General features: G+C 45.2%; 1 protein-coding gene and 1 non-coding gene across 2 annotated transcripts in view; one reads left to right on the top strand and one right to left on the bottom strand.

Moving 5' to 3' along the window:
• LOC126473710 (fumarylacetoacetate hydrolase domain-containing protein 2) overlaps positions 1-16,969 on the bottom strand; it is a 144,726-nt gene that overhangs the window by 52,129 nt on the left and 75,628 nt on the right. The window lies entirely within an intron of this gene.
• Positions 12,426-12,500, top strand: Trnac-gca (transfer RNA cysteine (anticodon GCA)). The gene has a single exon. It is a non-coding gene; the product is annotated as a tRNA-Cys (tRNA).

Genomic DNA, 16,969 nt, shown 5'->3' with positions numbered 1-16,969 from the left:
GAGCACTATGGGACTTAACTTCTAAGGTCATCAGTCCCCTAGAACTTAGAACTACTTAAACCTAACTAACCTAAGGACATCACACACACCCATGCCCGAGGAAGGATTCGAACCTGCGACCGTAGCGGTCGCGTGGTTCTAGACTGTAGCGCCTAGAACCGCTCGGCCACCACGGCCGGCTACACTTGAGCTCTTGAGGACTATTCCGGCTATTGTGCGAGAGATTCTGCACGTTTTTCAGTGAGTAATATTTTCTAAACAATAAAATAAATGACAATTCTCTTTTTTATTGCCATTGAGAAAAGCTCTATGTCTAATGCTATCTTTCTATTGTAAAAATAGAATGGAACAAAGAGAACGTACGCGTGCTTATTGATGCATACATCAGGGAAGGGTGTCTGACCCACGTGATATGCTGTACCGTAATAAGGTACGTCTACAAATATTTAATTCTGAGTTTATATGTTTTATGTAAACGTGTATATAATTTTACATTTGAAATGTGTATGTATCACGTTAATTGGTGAGTTTCCGCACGTGTTTGATTTGATTGTATCTTTTGTATGATCTCAACAGGCTAGGAAGGATGTTGTCGAAAAAATGGCAGACCAGTGAGGACTGTAAAAGCCGTTGTGCGCTTTGCCGTCACACTGCCGTGCCGGGCTGGAAAAGATAAAAGAGCGACTGATACGAGTGGCACAGACATGACAAAAATGCATAAACCGAGCATTTGGTGGCTCCCCCATTACTGTGTTACTTGTGCAAATCCTGTCAAGTACAGTCGACAGAAGCTTGTCAAGACAATTCACATCCATTCTGCCGAAGTTCGTAAATATTTTTGGATTTTCAGGCCTCGACTGCTTTGTTGACAGGGAGTGTATGCTCCTCCTTCCCACCTAGGGTCAAACACAATTCCTAGACCTGGCGTTACGTCGTCGTCCTGTCCTTCTCCCAACGATTACAGCGGCCACTGTCGTGCAAAGATAATTGCGTCCTCCACGTACAAAACGCTGTGAAACGTAAACATTGACAGTCATTTGTCTGTACCAGCATGATATGAAAGGAAAACTTTAATCCACGATTCTGTATAATCATAACCTAATTTCATTCTAGTTGCAAAAGAGAACAATAACTTCTTGATAAATACGAACATAAAGCTCTCAGAAGTATCAATATGAGTAAGAAGGGGCTTTTACACTCAACGACGTAAGCAAGCCTGCAGTTCCGAGTATGTAGCCCTGGGGCCATCACGAAACTAGCTCACAGTTTTAAATGTTGGCAGTAGAGTATAAGATCGTCCAGATTAGGGGAAAAAGTGCTTTGATATCAATAAAACGGATAGATTTGCAGAGGACAGTGATGATTGATTCTGCGCCGCAAAGTATGGCAGCTATAAAAGTTCTGCTTAATCCCCTCTCGTGACAAATTCGCTGCTGGATTTACGCGATACCGCCACAATTGACGGCTCTCTAATTACTGGACAGGCGGAAGGATGGCTGCCTGACAAGAGGAGATTTGAGTGTCTTCGGTTGGTATGTGACTGTTGGGCTTTACACAGGTTTCCCTATCAGCGTCCGTTGTCACTATCCACCTTGCTGACATAACGATTAGCGATGGTGGTAAACAACTCTCACCCCCGTTTATCTTCGTATCTGTGTTGCACTGAAAACATCTGCGCTACAGTGCAAATGCCAACGACATGCGCTTTCTCTTGTTTGAAAGCAATCTTCTTCCTTCGCTCACTTTTTCGACAACACTGGGCGCACTTTAAACTGAGGTGACAAAAGTAATAGGGCAGCGATATACACATATACAGATGGCGGTAGTATAGCGTAGCCAAGGCATAAAAGGGCAGCGCAATGGCGGAGTCGTCATTTGTACTCAGGTGAGTCATGTGAAAAGGTTTCCGACGTGATTATAACTGCATGACGGGAACTGACAGACTTCGAACGTGGAATGATAGCTGGAACTAGACGCATGGGACATTCCACTTCGGAAATCATTAGAGAATTCAATATTCCGAGAACCACAGTGTCACAAGTGTGGCGAGCATACCAAATTTCAGGCAATACCTCTCACACGAACAACGCAATGGTCGACGGATCCACTTAACAACCGAGAGCAATGGTGCTTGTGTAGAGTTGTTGGTGCTAACACTGGACGAAATAAATGGTTCAAATGGCTCTGAGCACTATGGGACTTAACATCTGAGGTCATCAGTCCCCTAGAACTTAGAACTACTTAAACCTAACTAACCTAAGGACATCACACACATCCATGTCCGAGGCAGGATTCGAGCCTGTGACCGTAGCGGTCGCGCGGTTCCAGACTGTAGCGCCTAGAACCGCTCGGCCACCCGGCCGGCTGGACGAAATATCCGCACGAATCAATGTGGGACTATGACAAACGTATCCGTTCGGACAGTGTGAAGAAATTTGCACTAACGGGCTATGGCAGAAGACGGCCGACGCGAGTGCCTTTGCTAACAGAACGACATAGCCTTCAGCGCCTCTCCTGGGCTCATGCCAATCGATTGAACCCTAGATAACAGGAAAACCGTGGCCGGGTCAGATGAGTTTCGATTTCAGTTGGTAAGAGCGGATGGCAGGGTTCGGATGTGGCTCACGCCCAAAATGGGTGCAAGCTGTCGTCAAGGCACTGTGCGAGCAGGTGGTGACTCCATAATTGTGTGGGTCGTGTTTTCACGGAAGGGCCTGGGCCTTCCGGTCCAACTGAACCGATCATTGAAGGGAAATGGTGATGTTCGGCTACTTGGAGACCAATTTCAGCCATTCACAGACTTCGCTTTCCGAAACAACGATGGAATTATTATGGATCACAATGCACCGTGTTACTGGGCCACAATTGTTTGCGATTGGTTTGAAGAACACTCTGGACAATTCGAGCAGGTGATTTGGTCGCCTAGGTCGCGCGACACGAGTCGCAGCGAACATTTATGGAGACGTAATCGAGAGGTCAGATTGTACACAAAATCCTGCACTGGCAACGCTTTCGCCATTATGGACAGCTATAGAGGTAGCATTCAACGACTCGCTGAGCCCATGCCACGGCGACTCGCTGCACTTCAATGTACTGTTCACCTTGTGTCTTGTATCCAGTTCTGCTCGGTTCTGCTTCGGGTTTATTTTTCCTGCAGTCTTCCTTAAACGTTAACAACGGCGTGGATAGGTTTACTGATGGAGAGTACACCGGCACGCACCTCGTGTATGGGTCCGCTGAATGTAATGGTGGCAAAACGGCGATATCCTGAGCTGCCCCCGCAGTAGCAGCAGCAACCACGTCACAGTGCTTTGGCATCTGAGGTTATTGCATTACTCTGTTTTGAGTTGAACGTTTTTGTGATTGTACATTACAGGTTTCTTCACCTTCGTGGCGCCATTTTCACAGAAATAAAGCTGACTGGGGTAACAAACCGAAAACTGGTTCGTAACGAGTCACTGGACCTGGAAGAGCAGTTGAACGGAATGGACAGTGTCTTGGAAGGAGGATACAAGATGAACATCAACAAAAGCAAAACGAAGATAATGGAATGTAGTCGAATTAAACCGGGTGATGCTGAGGGAATAAGATTAAGAAATGAGACACTGCAAGTAGTAAATGAGTTTTGATATTTATGGAGCAAAATAACTGATGATGGTCGAAGTAGAGAGGATATAAAATGTACACTGGCAATGGCAAGGAAAGCGTTTCTGAAGAAGAGAAATTTGTTAATATCGAGTAGATTTAAGTGTCAGGAAGTCGTTTCTAAAAGTATTTGTATGGAGTGTAGCCATGTATGGAAGTGAAACATGGACGATAAATAGTTTGGACAAGAAGAGAATAGAAACTTTCGAAATGTGGTGCTACAGAAGAATGCTGAAGATTAGATCGGTAGATCACGTAAGTAATGAGGAGGTATTGAACAGAAATGGGGAGAAGAGAAATTTGTGGCACAACTTGACTAGAAGAAGAGATCGTTGGTAGGACATGTTCTGAGGCATCATGGGATCACCAATTTAGTACTGGAGGGCAGCGTGGAGTGTAAAAATCGTAGAGGAAGACCAAGAGATGAATACACAAAGCAGATTTAGAAGCATGTAGGTTGCAGTAAGTACTGGGAGATGAAGAAGCTTGCACAGGATAGAGTAGCATCAAACCAGTCTCTGGATTGAAGACAACAACAACAACAACAACAACAACAACAACAACAACAACAAACGAGTCACTGGACCCACGTGTTCCCTACATCAAAACACCAAAAAATTTCCCTGAATGACCTCTAAAAATTTTATGGATGACCCTGTATAACAGAGGAGCTGCTTCACTGAAGGAATAGTGTGCATCCACAATGTCAAATGGGTTTACGGGCAAATTAACAGCGACAGGCTCCGTAATTATAAGTATTAAATTTTTATCAGCTACAGTGTATTTCTTGTAATGGTTGCACTTCAGTAACACGATAAGTGTTTTCTGTCAATACGATCATTTTGAGTTCTATGTCATAAAGTGATCTGTTCTCTTATGAGGGATCACTTTGTAATAATCACAGATCTAGGTGACTATCATCTTTTACATGAAACGGCGACGACAAACTGTTGTGAAACACCGAACGCTACAGACCTCTCTCGACATGTGACCCCCTGATTATCTAATACATGCTTCCATTATTACTGCTTACATATTTATGTGTATTTCTGCTGTATTTCTCGTACTTTTTGTACAGCAACGAAACTCCAAATATAATCGATGAATTACTGACATTAATTATATGTAACTGAAGGTGATGTGAAAGTATGCAGCAAATACGTTTGACTCAATCAGGATTTAGGATTTTCATTCCGGTTTCAAGCATCTGGTGGCACTGGTCAGAAGAAACCTGTCAGCTGGACGATTCGCTGTCGTCATGTTATCAACTAAAACTTGGAGATTGCAATATTCAGTAATTACACTCAGTCCCTAACTTTACCAGAAAGCAGCAAATACTGCCCACGTTTAACTAAAGCACCGCCTTTAATAATAACAGTGCATATCGTTATTCATTTGCTAATTTTTTCCTGTTTTGATTCTGTGTTTTAATTTCTGGAGGAGGAGGAGATTAGTGTTTAACGTCCCGTCGACAACGAGGTCATTAGAGACGGAGCGCAAGCTCGGGTGAGGGAAGGATGGGGAAGGAAATCGGCCGTGCCCTTTCAAAGGAACCATCCCGGCATTTGCCTGAAGCTATTTAGGGAAATCACGGAAAACCTAAATCAGAATGGCCGGAGACGGGATTGAACCGTCGTCCTCCCGAATGCGAGTCCAGTGTGCTAACCACTGCGCCACCTCGCTCGGTTTTTTAATTTCTGTTTCGTTACAAATTACGTAATCCTAGCAATTACTTAACTAGGCGTGAAAAGCATAAAAAGACGTAATATATATTTCGAAAACGGGATACATTAGCGTGCAGTCTTCTAAATATCCACAGCAAGTGCTGAAGAGTGCTAAATAAAATAAAGGTTATATCCGCAAAGCAATCAATGTCTTCAATTGATTTAGAACATCAAATGTTGCTTTTTCTGTTTGTGGTTATTTTTATGAGCACACGTGTTTGTTTGCGGACCGCCTGGCAAAATAACGGCTCTTTCTGTCAAAATTAGCGTTTTAGCTTGTCGACTGTCTCAACATACAAAAATGTTAGAGCCTCTTCAGTTCTAATGCGATACCACGTCAAAAAAACGTGCATAATTGAAAGATTGTTGGTTTCAAAAACATCCCAAAGTTCTATGAAGGAAAGTCTGTCCCATTTGACATCGTGAAATTCCAATCCCCTTGTGACGCAGCGCGCCCAGAGGAACACGAAATCTGGCCGGGCTGCCGTGGGCGTTGCGTAAAAGCTGTTTGTCTCTCGAAACTTCCTTCTGGCGACAAACATTCTGGTGGGAGAAAGGGACGGGTTCCAACTGCAATATTCATTGCCTTCTTTCAGCTGAAAAATTACCACTCCGCTTTCAAACGTCTAGTGACTGGTCATCCGAAGAAAGCTTTAGTTGGACGATTCGGAGTCATGTTACCAATTAAAACTTGGAGACTCTATTTAACACACACCATTCTCTACGCCTCTGCCGGTTTCTACAAATAACGTCCAAAACACCACAAATGTATTAGATCATGACGTTCGCACGTAATGCTCATCTAGGGTAAAGTTCACTGCTGAAATCGAAGGGTGTACATTACAAATAAAATCAAAGAGAGAGTTAAAATATTATACATCAAATGGTTTTAATAAAGCGATAAATGCTATAATTCAAGTATTCAATTAGAATATTATGTACGTTTGTTCATGTTTGCCAGCAGCAGCAGTGAACACATTGTTTAACATTAAAGTATGCTGCAGTCAAAACACGTGCAAATATTTGTGAGTCTACTTTCAATAGCCCTTTGAACTACTCTTGGTCTACGGCTGCCTCTTATGTCGACAGTCAATGTATATACAAAGGTCCAACAGAAAAAAACTATTCTGCTCCGAATAAATTATTAGGTCAGACCTACATCAAGAAATTTTATCTTCGAAAGTAAGTTTCAATCAGATAGATGTTGACAGCGATGAGTAATCGCATCTTCTGTTTGGTTACAAATGTTATTTGAGAGAGTAAAATTTCTCGTAGCAGACTTAACTTTACAATAAGCCATGCGACACAGAACGATCATCTTCAAAGTCTTGACTGATGACTCATAGGGATACTAAGATGATGGATTATTTGCCTGAAAATGCTGGTAGCAAAATAAAGTAATTCATCTTAGTAGCTTCCGTTGTTTCCAACATGAGTTCCATCAGTTAAAATCTATTACTTTTTACATTTAACAACGTCCATTCTTCCTCAGCGTAACCAATACTTCATACCTGTTCTCAGAGATTTTCCTGCACATTTGTGTAAAACTCGACGATGAGATGGAAACGAAACAGGAGTACAAACTGGACTAAGTGATGAAGCAAATCTGCCGCGTTCTTTTCAATATGAAGTTACAACAAGTTAATTCATGGCTGCAATGACGTATCTCCATCTCATATGCGCTGTAGATCTATGCGTAGCTGCCATTGAGTGAGGCTGTGATTTGTTGTAACACTAAGTGAATTGGTGGTGGTGTGACTAACTTGTATGTAGGAATTTCCCGTGCTTTAAAGATTTTATAAGGTGGAGCGTGGAGTAGTTGCCATAAATTAATAACTGAACTCCGACACACGGGTTTCCTCGTCGAAGAAAGGGGCAATAAATATGCATTAGTGTCTGTCCCGTTGAACTTTTGAAAGCAGATACTTCTTTTCAAAACACCATTGTCGATTTTTGCCGTTTCCTTAACTATAAACTGTTGCGCCGCTGTTAATTTACTTGGCACGATTGAGTAAAAGTGAGATACTGCCCACAGATAACGCCAGAGGCCGTGGAAGCAGGTCATTTCGGGTAGGCCGGGGCTACCTGTCGTCCTCCGTGGGCCGAGACGGTTACAACATGCTACGACCAAGCGTGACTGCATTGATGCAGCAGAAAAGCAGAGGCGCTGTGACATGTGTGACCTGATTGCTAAAGGTCTGAGCCTTGGGTCTGTTTTGGATCACGGGATATGTACCGATGCTCTCGTAAAACAAGGACGGTCTTTTAATGCTAACTAGGAAACGGCGCAACATGTCTAATTTCTTGCTTGAAATTTATTTCTCAGAACAATTTACCCTGCAACACTCTTACAAGGTGTTCAGACTGTTTCTGACTACCCTGTATAATTGCCATGTCGTAGGATACGTATCAAAACTTTGTAGAATTGCCGTGAGCTGGATCAGGTGACGATCTCCTGAAGGAAGGAGGCGTGTTGTGCTGCTAATTTACTCGGCACGTCTGGGTGAAATTGCACCACCAACGGCTATTGCAAGAGGCGGTGGAAGCTAGTCAGTTCGGGCTGCCCAGCCGAAGTAACATAGGAGGCTACCTGGTGATACGGCAAGTTCTGTCTTCGAGGCGGTTACCACACGCTACGGCCAGAGGCGTAGAAGAGTCGACAGCAAAAAGGCAGAGCCACTGTGGATGGGTGACCTTTACAGTGACAAGTGTAACAGGCGCCGACAGCAACCCGCATATCACGCGACGGTACAGTCCGCGCGAGGCGGAAATTCAAACCAGCCAGCTTACTGGCAGATCAACATAGGGCGACACCAGTAACCGGGCCAGCGGCAGAACCAGCGCGCACAGACCGAACTATTTCCTACTTCCGCCGAAACTAAGTTAGAGCCAATCAAACAGAAGAATTACACCGCGAAACGACTATTTAGGCCCGCGCCGCGACGACCGACATGCAGGGCAATCGACACGACATGGTATCCAGGCAGGAGTACCCCAAGGAAGCATCCTAGGGCCCTTACTGTTTAACCTCCACATTAACGACCTCCCAGCTACACACAACACGACGGTGGCAATCTACGCAGATAACACTGCAATCCTTGCGCAAGATTGGAAGCCGTCTAACATCAGCTCACGACTACAGACTGCACTCAGTGCGGCAGAGCCTTGGCTGGTGAAATGGCGTGTTAGAGTAAACGTCGACAAGTGCGAAGCCGTCCTGTTCACTAGAAGACCGAAACTACTGCGCAAACATCAGCACTGCAACCCAACAACACTACATGCACGCCCAATACGTTTCCGCGAGAAGGTCAAATACCTCGGTGTCTGGCTGGACCGGAAACTACTCTGGAGGGGGGGTGGGGTTGGGGGGGGGGGACCACATTCAACACGTGACCAACAAAGCAAACGCGAGGCTCAAACAACTCTACCCTATATTTGACAGGTGTAGCACACTGAATAGGAGGGTGTCTAGGTACATGTACATGACACTTATTCGACTCCTGATGACGTACGCAATCCCTGTCTGGGGATACGCTGCGCCCACACGCCAGCGCTGTCTGCAGCTCATACACAATAAAGTACTCAGAATCATAAGCAACGCTCCGCGCTACACACGCACCGCGGACCTTCACCGGGAATATCGGCTAGATACCATCTTGCAGGTATTCCAAAAACTCTCTACAAGACTGTACAATAACACGAGACACTCGCGCAACCCGTTTATCCTTTCTCTGTGTAACTACGACGACAACCATAGATGGAAACATAATAGGCCAAAGACACTATTGGCAAGAAACTAAACATCTATGGTCCGTAGCACGTTAACACGACAGTACTGGCGAGCCCCAGTAACACAGCTACTACTGGTAACCCCAGATGCTCGACCCGTCGAAAAACAGGCAATCGCAGGGAAACCGTACTGTACACAGCACGCAAACTAGCCACACACACACCTTACACTGTGAGCCGATCTATGACCGATCGCCCACTAATGTATGGCGACCTTGAACTGTTACAGGGACGCAGCAACTGCAGCAAGCTCTACAACGAGCTTCCGCACCGACAAAGGTAACGACGCACGATACCTCGCACTAACATAACCACACCTTGCATGCACTGTCGCAGCTAGCAAGCTGCTACTGCCCTTACTACCCGTCCTACTGTCGCAGAGGTTTTTTTCCATTGGCGCTTGCCTTGGCATTTTTTTTCCTCTGCCCTTACAACCGCTCCCCTTCAATCGCTTTCGACCACTTTCTGTCTCCTGATGGGCCATGTTAATGAGTAATCTTACCCAGACGCATGGATAACATCACAGCCCGCACCCTGTGACTCCTGATTCAAAAACTAACATGTTATACGGAGGTGACAGTAGACCTTTTGGTTTGGTTATCACGTTGGTGTGGGCGTGGAGGGGCCCCATCCTTTATTATGGCTGTCAGCAGTTCCAGCGCAGACAGCCGCACTAGGGAGACCTCGCCCGGACGGCGTGCTCGACGATCAACTCTTCGCCGTCACCGTGAACTGAGAATGGCCAAAAGGGACATAGCAGAATGTAGAGGGCTTTTTATTCTGTTTTGCTACGTCTCGAACATTTGAGAAGTGTTGGACTTAGAGCCAGAATTACAAAATTAAAATCTGTAGGAACGAAAGGGATTCAACTTGTGACCTTTATTTTTTGGCACTCGGATTATCTGAACATTCACTCAGGGAAGAAAGCTTTTACTTTTTTCCTTCTGAAGTTACTGTGTTCACCCCAGATCTGTGAGTTTATTTCTTGTGTTGTAAATAAAACTTTAACTAGTATAACTGGTGGACGTTTCGTGTTATTTAACGGAAAGAAGGGACAAATCAATCTTGTTGCTTCACATCGGAGCTGTGGCTCTGATGTGCCTTATGGAATAGGAACCATAGCTTCAGCAAAACAAGGACGGTCCAAGCCCATTTCTAGACAGGGGTATTGCAGTGTGCCAGCCAACAAATCCGAGGGGTGATCTATGAGTGTATATGCACCAAGTCACCACCTCTGTGCCCTACTGCCGCCAGCTGCGGCCCTTTCGTTTGCGCAGAGTCGAATGCTGTCACCTTAGCGCGCTCCAACCGGAGGGGCACCTGTGGGGGTCCACCTGAGCCACTGCTGGCCTCCTGCTCTGGTGGCGCACAGTTCGAGATCAGGGCCGTGCAGCCGCTCAGCCACCGTCACTTGTGTAGGCAAACTCCTCCTTGTCCACCAATGCTCAAGTGGGCACACATGCCTGTTCCTGTGAGCCGTCTTATCCGCACTGAGTCTGCCTAGGTGCCTCTAGTCTGCATTCGGGCTGCTGCCCACTCCTGTGGTCTGTGTCCTTGCCAAGTCGCTGCCATCGTCACTCCAGCCAACTCGTAACTCTGCTGGGCCACGAGCTGATAGCTGCATCTCTCCACTGGCCAAATACAGCTTACATCGTGGGGCACCTTTGCTGAGCGTCGTCATGGCTTGTTTGTTGAGCAATAAAAAATGTGTTAACGATGATATTTTCATGACGATATGTACCACGACTCCCAGAGATGCACTTTCACTCACCACACCACTGCTACCCCACCTGGAGCAGCAAATTACTGGCCTATCAACCTGGTTCCACCACTCACCAGAAGGGTAGCCATCCCAGCCTCTTTAACAACGAGACTTAGTCAGCTATAAAGCTTCTCAAGGCAGCTCATTGTGCTGAGTTGTCTCAACAGCAAGGTAATGAAAGTTCACCCTATGTTTGTAACAAGCCTATATGAGTGCAATGGTTATGAGTCTAAAGATGTGAAGGATGATGTGGTCATTGCTGACACCGTTTGTAAGGGAGTGGAGACAAGTTGTTCTCCAGAGGAAGTGGAGAGTAAGTGCGGTAAGATGTGGGCAGCCACTGGCGATAGTTTATTGACTAGTGGTTTCGACAGGTGGTGTTAGAGAGTCCTCAAGAGGCAGGCAGTGTCGGGCAGATGACGATGCACCAGTGCAAATGCTTTTGTTAATAAGGCTCGGCAGTAACCTTGCTTAGCTGCGCATCGTTCGCCCCAAGTACTGTTTAAGCAGCCAGCGCCCCTGCTCCCATAGGTGCGTTCGAAATGTGCCATTATTCAGTCCAGCGGAACACGGCTGCGTCGCACGGGGTCGAGTCCCAAACCAGTGACTGGAGGGCGGTGGCTGGTGATGGGGAACCTTGTGGCCCTGAGCTGAGAGGATGTTAGCCCGAGACCCGACCCGTTCAGGCTACGGCGTTGCGGACGTTAACAGACTCGCGACAGATGCCAACACACAGCGGACATCCATTAGAAGCCCAGCAGCCTCGACATACTCAGTCTGGCCGGACAGCCAGGTTTTACACACAAGGCAGGTCTTGTTGCGGCTGAGGTCACGGACGCCGCCTGCCAAACGCCGTCGAAATGTCTCGAAACGCCGGTTTTGCCCCAGCGCTCTGGCGCAGTTGCAGAGTGCCTGGTATGGCGTAAGAACCGAACCTGCGGGTGTCGGCAGTCGGCTGGATTTCAGCATCGGGCACTGGCTTGCGTCGGCACCGCTACATGAGATACCACTAAACCCCGATTCTTTAAACAATCTGACTCCCATTTTTAGAACAGCTTCAAACATCTGAGTAATTTGAAACTTCCTGGCAGATTAAAACTGTGTGCCGGGCCGAGACTCAAACTCGGGACCTTTGCCTTTCGCGGGCAAGTGCTCTACCAACTGAGCTACCCAAGCATGAGTCACGACCCGTCCTCACAGCTTTACTTCTGCCAGTACCTCGTCTCCTACCTTTCAAACTTTACAGAAGCTCTCCTGCGAACCTTGCAGAACCTTGCATACAGTTTTAATCTGCCAGGAAGTTTCATATCACCGCACACTCCGCTGCAGAGTGAAAATTCTCATTCTGGAAACATCCCCCAGGCTGTGGCTAAGCCATGTCTCCGCAATATCCTTTCTTTCAGGAGTGCTAGTTCTGGAAGGTTCGCAGGAGAGCTTCTGTAGAGTTTGGAGGTAGGAGACGAGGTACTTGCAGAAGTAAAGCTGTGAAGACGGGGCGTGAGTCGTGCTTGGGTAGCTCAGTTGGTAGAGCACTTGCCCGCAAAAAGCAAAGGTCCCGAGTTCGAGTCTCGGCCTGGCACACAGTTTTAATCTGCCAGGAAGTTTCATATCAGCGCACACTCCGCTACAGAGTGAAAATCTCATTCTGGATCTGAGTAATTTACAAATGAGTAAATGTATTAAATACTCTACTGGCCATTAAAATTGCTACACCAAGAAGAAATGGAAATCATAAACGGGTATTCATTGGACAAATATATTATACTACAACTGACATATGATTACATTTTCATACAATTTGGGTGCATAGATCCTGAGAAATCAGTACCCAGAACAACCACCTCTGGCCGTAATAACGGCCTTGATACGCCAGGGCAATGAGTCAAACAGAGCTTGGATGGCATGTACCGGTACAGCTGCCATTGCAGCTTCAACACGATACTACAGTTAATCAAGAGTAGAGACTGGCGTATTGTGACGAGCCAGTTGCTCGGCCACCATTGACCACACGTTTTCAATTGGTGAGAGATCTGGAGAATGTGCTGGCCAGGGCAGCAGTCGAACATTTTCTGTATCCAGAAAGGCCTGTACAGGACCTGCAACATGCGGTCGTGCATTATCCTGCTGGAATGTAGCGTTTCGCAGGGATCGAATGAGGGGTAGAGCCACGGGTCGTACCAAATCTGAAATGTAACGTCCACTGTTCAAAGTGCCGTCAATGCGAACAAGAGGTGACCGAGACGTGTAACCAATGGCACCCCATACCATCACGCCGGATGATACGCCAGTATGGCGATGGCGAATACACGCTTCGAAAGTGCGTTCACCGCGATGTCGCCAAACACGGATGCGACCATCATGATGCTGTAAACAGAACCTGGATTCATTCGAAAAAATGACGTTTTGTCATTCGTGCACCCAGGTTCGTCGTTGAGTACACCATCGCAGACCTACTGTCTGTGAAGCAGCATCAAGGGTAACCGCAGCCATGGTCTCCGAGCTGATAGTTAATGCCGCTGCATACGTCGTCGAACTGTTCGTGCAGATGGTTGTTGTCTCGCAAACGTCCCCATCTGTTGACTCGGGGATCGAGACGTGGCTGCACGATCCGTTACAGCCGTGCGGATAATATGCCTATCATCTCGACTGCTAGTGATACGAGGCCGTTGGGATCCAGCACGGAGTTCCGTATTGCCCTCCTGAACCCACCGATTCCATGTTCTGCTAACAGTCATTGGATCTCGACCAACGCGAGCAGCAATGTCGCGATACGATAAACCAAAATCGCGATAGGCTACAATCCGGCCTTTATCAAAGTCGGAACGTGATGGTACGCATTTCTCCTCCTTACACGAGGCATCACAACAACGTTTCACTAGGCAGCGCCTGTCAACCGCTGTTTGTGTATGAGAGATCGGTTTGAAACTTTCCTCATGTCAGCACGTTGTAGGTGTCGCCACCGGCGCCAACCTAGTGTGAATGCTCTGAAGAGCTAATCATTTGCATATCACAGCATCATCTTCCTGTCGGTTAAATTACGCGTCTGTAGCACGTCATCTTCGTGGTGTAGCAATTTTAATGGCCAGTAGTGTATCTGACAAAGTTAAAGAGGTTAGTAATTATACGCCAAGTTTGTTGAAAGTCGCTAAGTGCTCTCATTCTCCAATATTATACGGATGCCTGGGTAATTTGCGATCGCGTTGCCTCCAGACACACAGTTTCTCGCTGCAATACTTGAGTTAACGTGTTAAACCTTTAACATTAGATAATAGCTCTTAATGAGATTATGACAGCATTTTAAATTTTTAGATTCCGTCAGTAACAGTATGAAATATTAAAAATTAAAATTTTGTTGCCGTTGGAAGCCATTAGAGAGGCAACCTGCGACTGGGATTGGACAACCGTGCCCTGGATGAGTCTTTGTGGTATAGATTTTTTATTCAACCGTTGGAAAGGTACAGAGGTATCGGTAATCTGACTTTCCTTCCTGTACGGGAAACAGAAATCCAAGTTCATTATACCAAGTATAAATGATTACACCATACAGTCGCTACCATTTACGTACATTCCCTTTTCTACTGGTCACCAAAATTTACTGGGAAGTACAAAATCTATAGTTAATAACTGAGTATGACGCCGTTTCGGTGAAAATCTGCACGTGACTTCGACTTTTCCTTTTACAGTCACCGCAGAAAGGTTTAAGGTTGCCGCAGAACGTTCTTTATCCGCAGAGATCAATGGACTCGAGATGAAAGTTAGTTGTGATCCCCAGTATTGTGTTTTTGGGAACGTCGATACCATTAAGTTTATTCCCATGGAATCTTTTATCAGTTTTTTATGGAGTCATCTTTGATTGGACATAAAGCCAAAATGTCGACTTGGATTAGAAAGTACCTAGACTTGGCTGAATTGTTATTGCACAGTACAGTTTTAATATGTTCTTTCCAAACAACAATGATTGTGACTGTAGTTTTGTGCCAATAGAAATCTCAGATTCTTTTTGTAGCATAGCATACCGAACATGACACCACAACATAATGACTTATTGCTTATCAGTTTGTTGTATTAAACTCGCTGGTGATTAATAAAATGAGATACATACGTTTCAGTTTTGTCCGAATTAGTAGTATTCACCAAACGATTCCAGTGTACCGTGGGAAGTGGTAAACCATCTCATGGTTCTGAGGGATGATCCCTCGTAAACGTGTCGGAATGAACCTGCCGTGACAATGTTGACAATTGAATCGACAAAATTGTCCCCGCGTTAGGACATGACTTCTCATCGTATTAACACGCCTACGTGTATCAGGAGTTTCAGGCTGGAATGTGGACCAAGGTCTTGACACCCAGCTTGTGTATCACAGTTGATAAACTCGCGAACGCCCGGGAAAAATGCTGAAGGCTGACAGGTGTTTAATCTCCAACCAAACACAGAACGTAGCTGTCTCCTGACGCGATTTACGACATTCAGTAGAGAGGTGAGTTTCCTTTGAATTCAGCATGGCTTAACCGACGAGAGAATGATAACATGCTACGTTCAAGAACTGTGAGAACTGAGCTACCTGCCAAACACAATGGAACACAATAGCTGTAGACATCTATTATTATTATTATTATTATTATTATTATTATTATTTCGACGTGGCCGCATGATCTGATTGATTGATGTTGGAAATTTCAATGCAAAAATCGTGCCAGCCCTATTATTTCTAGAGACACGCAGTCAAAACCTTACTCTCGTAAATTAATCATCAGTCACATGTTACGTCTGCTGTTGTGTATCTTCTCAGTGTAAAACCAAAGTGTGTTTTACTATTTGCAAGACAAGGTATTTTTTTTTATTTGGCCGGTCATGAAACTTTTACCTGTATGTAGTGTTAATACGTAAAAAAGAAAAATATTACCGCTGACGGTTACCATGGCATTAAGGTCAAGGACGGTCGAAGCTAATAGCTCCGATACACGGCCTACACCACCACATTGGCTTACTTTTTTTATGACCCAGTTAATAATTTAACATATAATTAATTCAGTCGTTAAATTTTAACCATTCTGAATCTAAAGCCACACTCTGCGGGAATGCATGGCAGCGGATTCTCCGCATTGTACAACATACTAGAGTTTCTTACCGTTGAAGTTGCGCATGAAGCGCGGGAACAATGACTGTTAAAAATGCCTCTGTGTGCGCATTTCTCAACCTTTCTTTTCATTTAACGCACACTAAAACATGATTCAAACTTTCACCATACCCCTATATGTGATTTCTTTTCCTATATGCAAAAAAGCAAACACGTGAATACTTAGAATACCTTTTTCATAATGGAACAATTAAGAGGTACAAATTTTAGAAATTTCTTACTCCAAGAAACGATTTGGCGATACTATTTTTTGTACTACGTATTTTATATGGGGAAGACAAAAATAGACTAAAAATCTGCGACAGACCAATGTGTTGTTACACGGCGATTGAGAAATGCTGCATTAGTACACTGAACAACGAATGTTGCCACTATTATTTATTCAGGATTGAATTCAGTTTTTCATTAATTATTTGGCAATAGAGTTTGTCAGTCATACGTGTTTCTAACAACACATTATTTCTGTCCCAACGTTCATGATCCTCACTAGCATTATTTTCCTTCTCCTCCAATTCCATTATGCTTTCAAGCGTCGAGGTAGCCTCGCTCTCTCCATTTGTTCTACTTCATTCTATTCTTGCAGAATATCTTCATTTCCTCGACATTGCTCTCCCACGTGATGTGAGGCCTTCCTCGTCCAGCTCCTCCTTCTACACGCATTTTAAGTACTTGGTTAGCTTAACTAATGCTTCTCAACCACCACACGTTGCTTTCTTCTGTCCAGACTCTTATCAGATTATTTCATTTCTCTCTCTTTTCTGGTCTTTGTTATTTCTCCCCTCAAACTCCATTTCTCTGGGAGTAACCCTACTTAGGTGTATATCCTGTAGTGCCAAACGGTCGACGGTATACGCTACGACTGGTGCCGCAACTGCATTGTAAATTTGCATATGTTTCCATACTTCTCTTTC

Source organism: Schistocerca serialis, chromosome 4 (assembly GCF_023864345.2).
Source record: "Schistocerca serialis cubense isolate TAMUIC-IGC-003099 chromosome 4, iqSchSeri2.2, whole genome shotgun sequence".
Lineage (NCBI taxonomy): Eukaryota > Metazoa > Arthropoda > Insecta > Orthoptera > Acrididae > Schistocerca > Schistocerca serialis.
This window is presented reverse-complemented; position numbering and strand designations above follow the sequence as displayed.